Raw genomic sequence first — 10424 nt, forward strand, 5'->3', positions numbered from 1 at the left:
GAGCGGTGGACTGAGTAAATATAGAAGGGATTTATTATAAAATTCTTTAGTGTTGTTGGCAAAAGAAGCAAATTGCTGGGCAATCTTATATCACCAAAATCCAGGAAATAGCACAAACACCAAACCACTATATTTTCAATGACAATAATGAGAGAAGCTTCACCATTGGTTGGCATCGCCACAAATGGCGCATGTTGGCATGTTCAGGAGCATGAATGATAGATCTGTTGCTCAGGGTTTATAATCAAATCCAGATTGTGGAACCTGGAGGGACATCAGACATCTTTGCAAAAGGAGTGAAAGAGAGAAGGGGATCTATATCTTCACAGTGATGGAGTGTATTGGTCCCTTGAGTGTGCCTAGCCACACACTGTCGATTGCTGCAGGGACTCTGTATTTTGTTTTCTTTCTCTGGGAGATCTTTATTGCTTGATACATCAGTGTGTGTTTAAGTGTTCATGCAAAAGAACAAATGTTGGCAATGGTTGCTGCGTGCAGATGGGAGCTAAATCAACAATTTCCATTTCCTTCCATAAAGAAAACTAAACACCCAGCTTAGGGAAATTGCATTGTTCGTTTAAATAAACCATTTGTGTGCTGCACACCTAGTCCAGGAAAACATACAGACACAACTTTCTTTACATGTGTCTTGCTTAGATTACATTACTGGAAAATTATAGCGCTCCCCTCTGCACATATTAAAGTATAACAAAAATAAATTGTGCCTATCTATTCTGCCTTAGAGCAAATGGGGGAGTCACACATCTGTTATGTTCCGAGGCTAGGCTTCCTATCAGTGTGGTAATTAGTGAGGAGAAGGTGGATGGGGAATTTTTTTTTAAAAAAGTATGCCAAAAATAATGATTGAGTGAAGAGCAAAAACAATTTGCTACATTCAATTAGCATTGCTTTTTAGTGGTTGGTGATACAGAGATTTACATGAGATGCTTTGTTAAGATCTTAATAGAAATATTAGGGGTACAATTCATTTAACACTAAACTCTTATATGCCGTTGACAAGGTCAGCTGGGATATTTTGTTGCTTGCGCAGAAGCCCCCTCTGCTGTTCCTTCTGGGGCCTCCAGTCATTCTCTTCTGTTGGTGAACAAATCTGCCCTTTACACCCCTAAACTAATCTTCTGCCTCAAGGAGTCGTTATCACATTCTAAAATCAGTGATAGCACAGGGATGCATACTTCTCTAATGTGTGTACAATTTTGATTCAATTCCGTCCTTTGCAGCAGTGAATTCATGACATGGTCATGGTCTAGTTTTACTTATTTAAAAAGTCATGAAATCATGTCCAAGCCATTATTAAAAAATCAGTGTGAAAAAATATAAGGATTTCCCACATTAAAATATAACAGTATTAATATGGCACTTCAGGTACAGCAAAGTCTGCATATAAAATAAATGCATTTTAGAAACATTATTGACATCTATGCAATGTGACAAAAGCCAAAAATGACTGTGAATGCACCAGTATGTATATTTATTTGAAAATAGATGCCATTGAACCAAGGGAGGCTTACATTTGCAGTGGATTAGCCTGTAAAGCTATTTAATAAAACAAAATCATTCACAAAGGTCCTAAATAATGAAAATGCATGGAAAAAACTGACAAAACATTCACAATTCAATGATTCTATATTTCAAATATACACAACTCTGTGCAACGATCAGAGTCCACATTTTGTTCATTCACATCGAATATAATCCACATCATACACAACATAGAGCACATGCCTCAGACAAGTCTATACAATAATAAGTTATGTATCCAAGTTAAACTAATTACCAAATGAATATATATTTGGAATGTTATCTTTTCAGCTGGAGGGAATAGAGGCTGTTTTTTACATGAGATCTTTGCATCTGTACATAATTATGCACACGCACATACAATTACAATATGCTGATAACTTATCTGTGCAGTACACCACTATTTTAAATAAATACTGGTCTTCAGTGTAATTCAGAGATTATTACGAAATGTTCTAGCTCTCTTAGTTTTTGAGGCTTTGTTCTTTATCCTTGCCACCAAGATTTTTATGTTTTTAGTATCCGTGGTGAGTTTAAGGGCTCACCCAGGCTTGCTCTTGTTCTGTGACGAGTCTGAGTGGTTTTGCTCTTGCCCCATCACTTTCCCCCAGAAATCCCACTCTTTAGCGATAAAGGTAAAGGTACCCTGCTCGTACGGGCCAGTCTTGACAGACTCTAGGGTTGCGCGCTCATCTCACTCTAGAGGCCGGGAGCCAGCACTGTCCGCAGACACTTCCGGGTCACGTGGCCAGCGTGACGAAGCTGCTCTGGCGAACCGGCACCAGAGCAGCACACGGAACGATAAATAGGCACAAATGCCAATCTGGAGAAAACTCGATTGACGTTTGTGCCGATTCAGCTGTAAAGATCGGGTATTCCTGGGGGAAAGCAGCAAGGCAAGGGCAATTCTAGATGAGCCAAAAGTGAGTCTCATTTATTTAAGCTGACTTGTGATTTTATACTTTTAAATATTTTGTTCTTAACAAGCTTTTCCTCGCTTACCACTATATTCAAAATGGTGGTCCTTAACATAGGCAACATTGAGAACTAGGCAGTTTAAATGGTTGAGGCCTTTTCCCTCTTACTCTTAGGCAGCCTAGTCTTCAAGAGTTCTTGCACTCCACAACTAAGAGATTTATCATGATATATCCTTTGAAGGGACGCGGGTGGCGCTGTGGGTTAAAGCCTCAGCGCCTAGGGCTTGCCGATCGAAAGGTCGGCAGTTCGAATCCCCGCGGCGGGGTGCGCTCCCATCGTTTGGTCCCAGCGCCTGCCAACCTAGCAGTTCGAAAGCACCCCCGGGTGCAAGTAGATAAATAGGGACCGCTTACCAGCGGGAAGGTAAACGGCGTTCCGTGTGCTGCGCTGGCTCGCCAGATGCAGCTTTGTCACGCTGGCCACGTGACCCGGAAGTGTCTCCGGACAGTGCTGGCCCCCGGCCTCTTGAGTGAGATGGGCGCACAAACCCCAGAGTCTGTCAAGACTGGCCCGTTCGGGCAGGGGTACCTTTACCTTTACCTTTACCTTTATCCTTTGAAGGTAATAGATCCTTTGATCCTAAGAGGTGAAGACATTGAGTTGAGTACACAGTATGAAGGAGGAACGGGTATTGAAAAAGCAGGAAGGCACTGATTGCAGGAAAAAGGAAGGAAGAATATTTTCACGATTGGGGTGGTGAGAAGTGGGGGGAAATGATTCAGTTATCTTTTAAATATGAACTTACTAAATTAGCAATTTCCGAAACAATAAGTGAACAGAAACACAGCCATCCTTTGAAGTTCACACTTTTATGAATTTTGTGAGGCAGTTCTCAAGCTAAGCAATGTGTATAAATATGCATATATGTGTGCATATGAATGTACATATTAGTAAAAGTAACCTACAACAATGTACAATTGTCAAATCTACGTGCAAAAATGTGTATATTAGGAGAAATTAAAATGCTAAAGGATTTTCGCAAGGATTTTTCTTTTAAAAAATCGCAAATGGCTATAGCATTGCAAACTGAATTTAATATTGGGGAAAAGAGGAATTGAGAGAACTAATAATTGTTGGCTAGTCCATCCCTACTTCAGGTGCATGGGAGAGGGGATTCATTGAGCTGAATGTGTTTAGAGCATAGTCTCTCCTTGGGGGCAGTCTGAAACTACCACTTCTATACACTGTTGCCAAAATAAAATTTGAGATGACAAAATGGACAAAAGAGTGGTGGAAACAGTTTGAAAATAATGTACCCTGGGGCATTTGATTACAAGGCAGAGAAAGCAGGTGAGATCAATGTCACACTCGCAGATTTCTCTTTTCTTTCTTGTACCTTGCTGTGCCCCCCCCCAAAAGCTGCTCCAGAAGGTTCCACAACTCCTTCCACCTCAGCAGCCAAACTAAAAAGCAGAATTGCCAGTCATTTTGCTCAGGTGGGACCCAAGGAAGGTGACCTACTAACCAAACCGGAGGAAGTGGAGGACACCACACCTGCTGAGAAAGGCACAACATTAAAAAAGAATTCTTTCCCAACAACAATCTGCTCAAATCTCTCTCACAAGAGACCTGAATCATCTGAGGACTCTGTCTGGATATGCCAATGGTAGAATAATTGTGAGGTTCAGGATCCCACTTTTGAGATTTGGGGGCAATTGCTGGGAAGAATCTCAGTCTGGAAAACTAAGAAATAGAAACAATTTTAATGGGTATTGTGCATATCTTATATTTCATAGCATCTTTCTGAACCATCCGTTTTGTCATTTATGCCACAATTAAGAAAACATTTAAGTTACAATTCCCTTTAAGTAAGATAGTCTGTGTTACAATTTCCCCCTCATCCAGTAGCAGAGGTAGTGTTAAGATTGAGGTTTGAGTATCCAGCCTAGTAATATGTATTTGGAACAAGAAACCAGGCTCCAAGAACGAGTGTTACAATAAAGCTTGGCTTTATGGAGCCCCAGTCTCTTTCTGAGAGTTCTTGTAAAGGACATGGCCCTCACAGAAATTGGGATTGTTTTTCTTGGAGCAGAAGGGCAGCTCTTAAACATAGATTTGTGTCACAGGGGCTCATGCAATATTCCAGGAATAGAGCCTTCAAGAAAAAGAAAAAGAAACTTGGGGGACAGAATACCAATTGAAAAACTAATGTTAGACATACACCCTGCCAATCTGCCTGCAGAATAGAGTTTTAGCATGAAAACACATCTTGATCCCTGTATCAATGATTCAGTTATCTTCTTTTACATGGATATACAGAGAAAAGAACACTAGGAAAGAATATCCCAGACCCTTGATATCTGGGGTGAATAGACCATGTGGTGAGCAATTTACACAGACTTGTGCAAAAACCTATTTATTCCCATACTCCAAAATTTGGTGGATAGCTATAGTCTTGTTACTTTATCTTATAATATTGCAAGCTGAGATGTGGTTTTAAAAGATTTCTTTTTTCATTTTGAGAAGAGTTTGTTATCATTTGTCTGCCTGATATGTGAATTACTGTTCCTGTTTGGGGAAGATTTTCATCATGAAGTTCAAAGGGGTTGGGGGCCTTGTGAGCATTTGACAGATGTGAGCTTGTTGGAACACTTACTATTTTTGTCAATTCCAAAAGGATAATGTGCTGTGAATTAATAGACCTTCTTAATTCCACTTTTATTGATTCTAAGTGTTTGGCATGAAGAATCCATCTCCCTAATTACAACTAATATTTACATTCTGTTCAAGAATGCTCAGGCATCATTTGGCGGGAACTGAGCTCTGCCGTAGAACTTCTGAAGAATAACTGTACAAATTTTACACTGCCAAATGACTGTGATACTCATGCAAAGTGTTATTAAAAATAAAGTTTTGGCCCATCACATGGAACTGGATCTTGGAAATTCCTTCTGCTACCCACATTGTGAATTAAAAGATGGTAAAACTATGTTTGCAGGTATCCTTGTTAATGAAAGTCCTTTTCAAATTATATCTAATTATACATAAGCACATGACAAAAAGGTGTCTCAACTTACAAATTGTCCTTATTGTGAATAGGGTAGATTACATTTGTCTTCCAGCTAAGACACTTGGCAGCTTCTTTAATTTTGAATAGCTACCATTTGGTGTCTATGATCATCAGCCTATTAAGGCCAATTTGGAAATCCCTATTGGAAAGGAACAATTTACTATTAACAGCATGCCAGGGATGATTGACTTAGAAGTAGTTTGCATGACTAAAGCGGAACGACTACATGACAGATCATATTAAGATATTACTTCATTCTGAGCCTATGTTACAGTAGCATAATATTATTTTGAATCTCAGGGGTGCTCAATCTGATACTTAGACCTTTTATAGCTATAGAGCTCAAAACTCATTGCTTTGTTCCTACACAGGGATGAGAGATGTATGAGTCTACAAGAAGGAACTTTCCAACACCAAGCCCAGCCTACTTCTCAAACCAGCACACATTCCCTGGGGCTCTGTGTGTAGTACCATGGCACACCTACCTAATACCACTGAATCAGTGCCCACGCCAAAAAAGAAAGAAAAAAAGTCATATGAAGGAAAGCAAACCCCTTTCGTTCTTGCCTTCAAATCAACATTAAAGGCACAAACAATTGGTTGGATATTTGGCAATGTTCTTACCTAAAGGCCCCCTTTTTATGTCTTCTGTTTTAGACCAATTGCCTGCAAAATGCTAGGAGGGATGAAATCATCATACCTTTTTACCCACCCTCAAACAGTAATGGCTGCCTTATGGGAAATTTGCTACAGCTATTCTTCTGAAAATTGGCAGGATTCGTGCCCTCAGAAAGAGCAATCTTGCCTGCAAATTTCATTACATTCAGCCAAGAAATAAAAAGTTATAGTTTAAATCTATCTATCTATCTATCTATCTATCTATCTATCTATCTATCTATCATCTATCATCTATCATCTATCTATATCAAAATTTAAAGGTGGCTAGTGCAAAAGCCCTGAAACCTGTTTGCCTGTAATTTGGATGGCTTTATCCACCCTGAAGGGATTACTATGCCGCCTTCATATAATTCTCTCAAAAGCAAAAAGATTCATAGGAATATTGTGATTTCCCAAGCATAAAATGGAAACCAAGTCTCATTTTTTCCAAATTTTCCAAATTGGAATCATAACCAACTTTGGGAGTTGATGCATTCCCCTAATTTTAGGGTTTGTTTGTTAGATCGGGTAATGAAGACTATTATTATTAAATTTGACTAGAACTAGCCTATGGTGCCTCGTGGGGTCAGGCCTGATGGAGTTCATTCCTCTGCTGCCATGAGGCAACATGGCCAAGGAAGCTCATTCCTCCCTCTCCACGCTGGGCATCTGGAGGAAGAAATGACCTACCCCCAGAGAGAGGTGGCGCCACTGCCCACCCTCTCTCTGATGGGTAATCACAGCATTGGAGAGGGGCAGCGCCGCCACCTCTCCAACACTTCCACCCTTCGGCCAGACCTGAGTGGAGCAGCTGCTGCTGCTGCCCATGTCTCAGCCCCAAAGACCAGTCCAGGCATGGCCTCACTCAATGAATGAAGTATAGTGGGAGTGCCTGGTTGTGCCCTCTCAAAAAATGTGTGCGGGGCAAGGGCCGCCCAAGGCTCCCCACCCCCACTATGCCACTGACCTTGCTTGTCTTGATCTTTGGTCACCAGCCTCTCATTCTGAGTCTGAGATAGTTTAGGAAGTTGCTTATGAGAGAGCAATGCTACCCAGCCAGATTTCTGATATAACCATGTTGCTTGACTTTTTAAAATGCAACTGGCTGTATCCCCTGTAGGTGGAATATTAGCAGAGTGGCGCCAATCTTTATAAATTATAATTCACCCTCAAACCATCAATTTAATTAATGCTCTGGCTAGGAGTGCTGTGATAATCTGCCAGTTTCAATTTCTGAGACAGATATTGTTCCACTGGTGTGGACAAGTACTTCACACCCTCTTTATGCCAGATTTTATCTGATTTAATTTCCATAAGGGGAAAAATGTATCTGTTGGTGGCTGGCGGTGTATTCCTTTTTGCATGCTGCTCAGAGAGGCGGAAAGTGCATGCAGTTAGATGCGTAAGCTCAGAGAATTATACATGAATCCTGCAAAGAGTAGTGGTGAAACTGAAAGGGTAAGTAATGCATAGCAATTTAGAATCATAGAATCATAAAATTGTAGATTTGGAAGGAACCCCGAGTGTCAATGTACTCCAACCCCTTGCAAGGCAGGAATCTCAACTAGATCATACATGACAGATGGCCATCCAACCTCTGCATAAAAACCTCCAAGGAAGAAGAGTCCACCACCTCCCAAGGGAGTCTGTTCCACTGTCAAATAACTCCTATCATCAGAAAGTTATTCTGGATGTTTAGTCAGAAGCTCCTTCTTGTAACTTGAAGCAATTGAGTCAGGTCATAGCCTTTAGAGCAGGAGAAAACGAGCTTGCTCCATCTTCCATGTGACTGCCCTTTAGATATTTGAAGATTTATATATTAGCATCCTAACTCAAACAGATCGACCAAATGCAGTCAGAACCTTATGGTAGAATTTGTTTACCAGATCAAGAATTTAGAAACCCTGCCTTGATCCAACAAAGTTAAAGGTAGATTAATCAGACTAGATTGGTTGGGATTTTGGATTACATGGGGGAGGGATGTAAATTTTACCTGTCTTCAAAATTATGGACTCTAAATGCTGTCCTCAAATAATCTATGACTTGGAAAGATAGGACTGTTATAGTATATTGGATCTGGAAGCTTGGCCAATTTGAGTTTAAAGATCAACCTTCCCTGATGTCCTCAAGATGTCTTGGACTAAGACTCTCATCATCTGAATTAATTACTATTGTTATAATTTGGCTATATTGTAAAACTGATAAAAATATATTTAAAAAGACTCTCGTCATCCTTGACCACTGGTCATGCTGGTCCTTGGCTGATGGGAGCAGTAGTCCTAAGCATCCGGAGGGTACCAGGTTGAGGAAGGCTGCTTTACATCAATATTGGGAACTCTAAGATGACATTGCTCCAGTTCTAAAGGCTGTAATCCTGCCGTTGGAATCCTACATAAGTGCTGCTCCATTGGCAGAGATGGAGGCCCACTGTCAAGAAGGCCCCCAGAACACCCACAGCAGGGACTAAAACTAGATGTTCAGGGGCTTGTTTAAGAAAGACTATATATCCCCAAGGTCCCCTCGTTCCTCTGACATGTCCCCTAACACAGTGTTTCCCAACCTTTTTTGGGCAAAGGCACACTTGTTTCATGAAAAAAATATCGAGGCACACCACCATTACAGCCCCGTGACGTCAGCGCGCAGTGTCACGCCGGGAGGGACATGAATTGCTAGCAAATTACATAATCACCTCCTTGAGGGCTGGCTCATCTTCTCCGAAGGCAGAACCCCATTAATTAACATCACAGACTCACACCATAGCCAAGACGAGGGGGGAAAACCTCAGTCATGCACAGTCATGCACATGTGGGGGCTAAATGAGGACGAAGACCGGGCAGAGAGCAGGGTTCAAATCACCCCACCTGGCCAGGACAATCCCTGGGTGCTCCCTTGGGCCACTCGCCTGACCCACCTCGCAGGGCTGTTGTTGCGAGGATAACACGGGGAGAACCACACGCGCCCCCGGGAGCTCCTTGGAGGAGAAAGCGGGCGATGAATGCAATGCACGAAATATATGAGAGGCGACCAGGTTTTGCAGGTGAGGGGCCCCCGCCAGCCTCCGCTTCCAACACCCGGCGCAACGACGCCGAAGTTTCCCCCCAGGCTCGGCTCGGGGAGCAGCGCTGCTCCCCCCCGGCTCCCCTTCGCCCTCCCGGCTCTCTCTGCCGCCCACTGGGGACCCCCCTCACCTGCCAAGTCCGGAGCGCCGGTGGAAGTTGCATGCATGCATGCAGGGCGCCGCGTTGCCATTGCATTGCACTGCACTCCATGCAACGCCTGCATGCATGCATTGCCTTGCACGCCCGCCAAGGGGTCTCCCCGCGGTCCGATGCGTCCCCTCCGGCGCGGATGCAGCATTGCAAAAATAAAACCCCCCCCCGACGCAGCCCTACCTGGGGGGCAGCCTCTGCCTCCGCCGCTCTGCCTCCGCGGGGATCCCCGGGCTCCATCCTGCCGCCCGATCTCCGCGGGGGCGCAGGCAGGCTGCGCGGGGTCTGCGCGGAAGAGCCCCTGCCCGTCCGGCCGCCGCCGCCACGCTCATTCCATGACCGGGAGAAGAGCGCTTCAAACAAAACGCCCGGCCCGCCAGGCTACGCTGGGAAACGTAGTTTGCGCACCCCGCGCGGGCGCGGAGCCCAAGGGCGAGGGGACTACGGATCCCGGCAGCCCCCGCGCCGGGGACGGAGGGGGAGAGGCCGGGTGCAGGGATGGAGGGACGGGTGGGCAAGCGAGTGAGTGAGTGGCAGCCGCCAAGCCTTAGCCGAGAGCCAGGAAGGGCCTCCCCGGAGGAGGAGGAGGAGGGAGGCGCAGAGCGGGAGGGAGGGAGGGAACCCCAGGGGTCATCTAGTGACGGCGCCCCAATCGAAAATTTGACTTAAAAAAAAAATCTTTCGAATTTTTTAATTTTTCCCGCGGCACACCAGGCAACATCTGGTTGGGAAACACTGCCCTAACAGACCCCAAAACTACATCAGCCCCGAAATACACAATTGCTTCCCACTGCAGTCAGGGTGGGGGGAGCAGAAAGAAGAGGATGGGAAAATATAGGAAAATCCACCTCCACCCTCCCGCCCTGGTCACAGCTAGCCAGCAGGGTTTTGGGTATAGTTGATGATTCACTATGGGTTCTACACACCCACACGCACACACACTGCTCCGCCTGAACTGAAACTGGACTCTTGCCTATTGTGATGAAGGTTTTTTAATTATTGGATTAAACTTCACTTACTTTTTATCT

Source organism: Podarcis vaucheri (genome assembly GCF_965113315.1).
Source record: "Podarcis vaucheri genome assembly, chromosome: 2".
Classification (NCBI taxonomy): Eukaryota; Metazoa; Chordata; class Lepidosauria; order Squamata; family Lacertidae; genus Podarcis; species Podarcis vaucheri.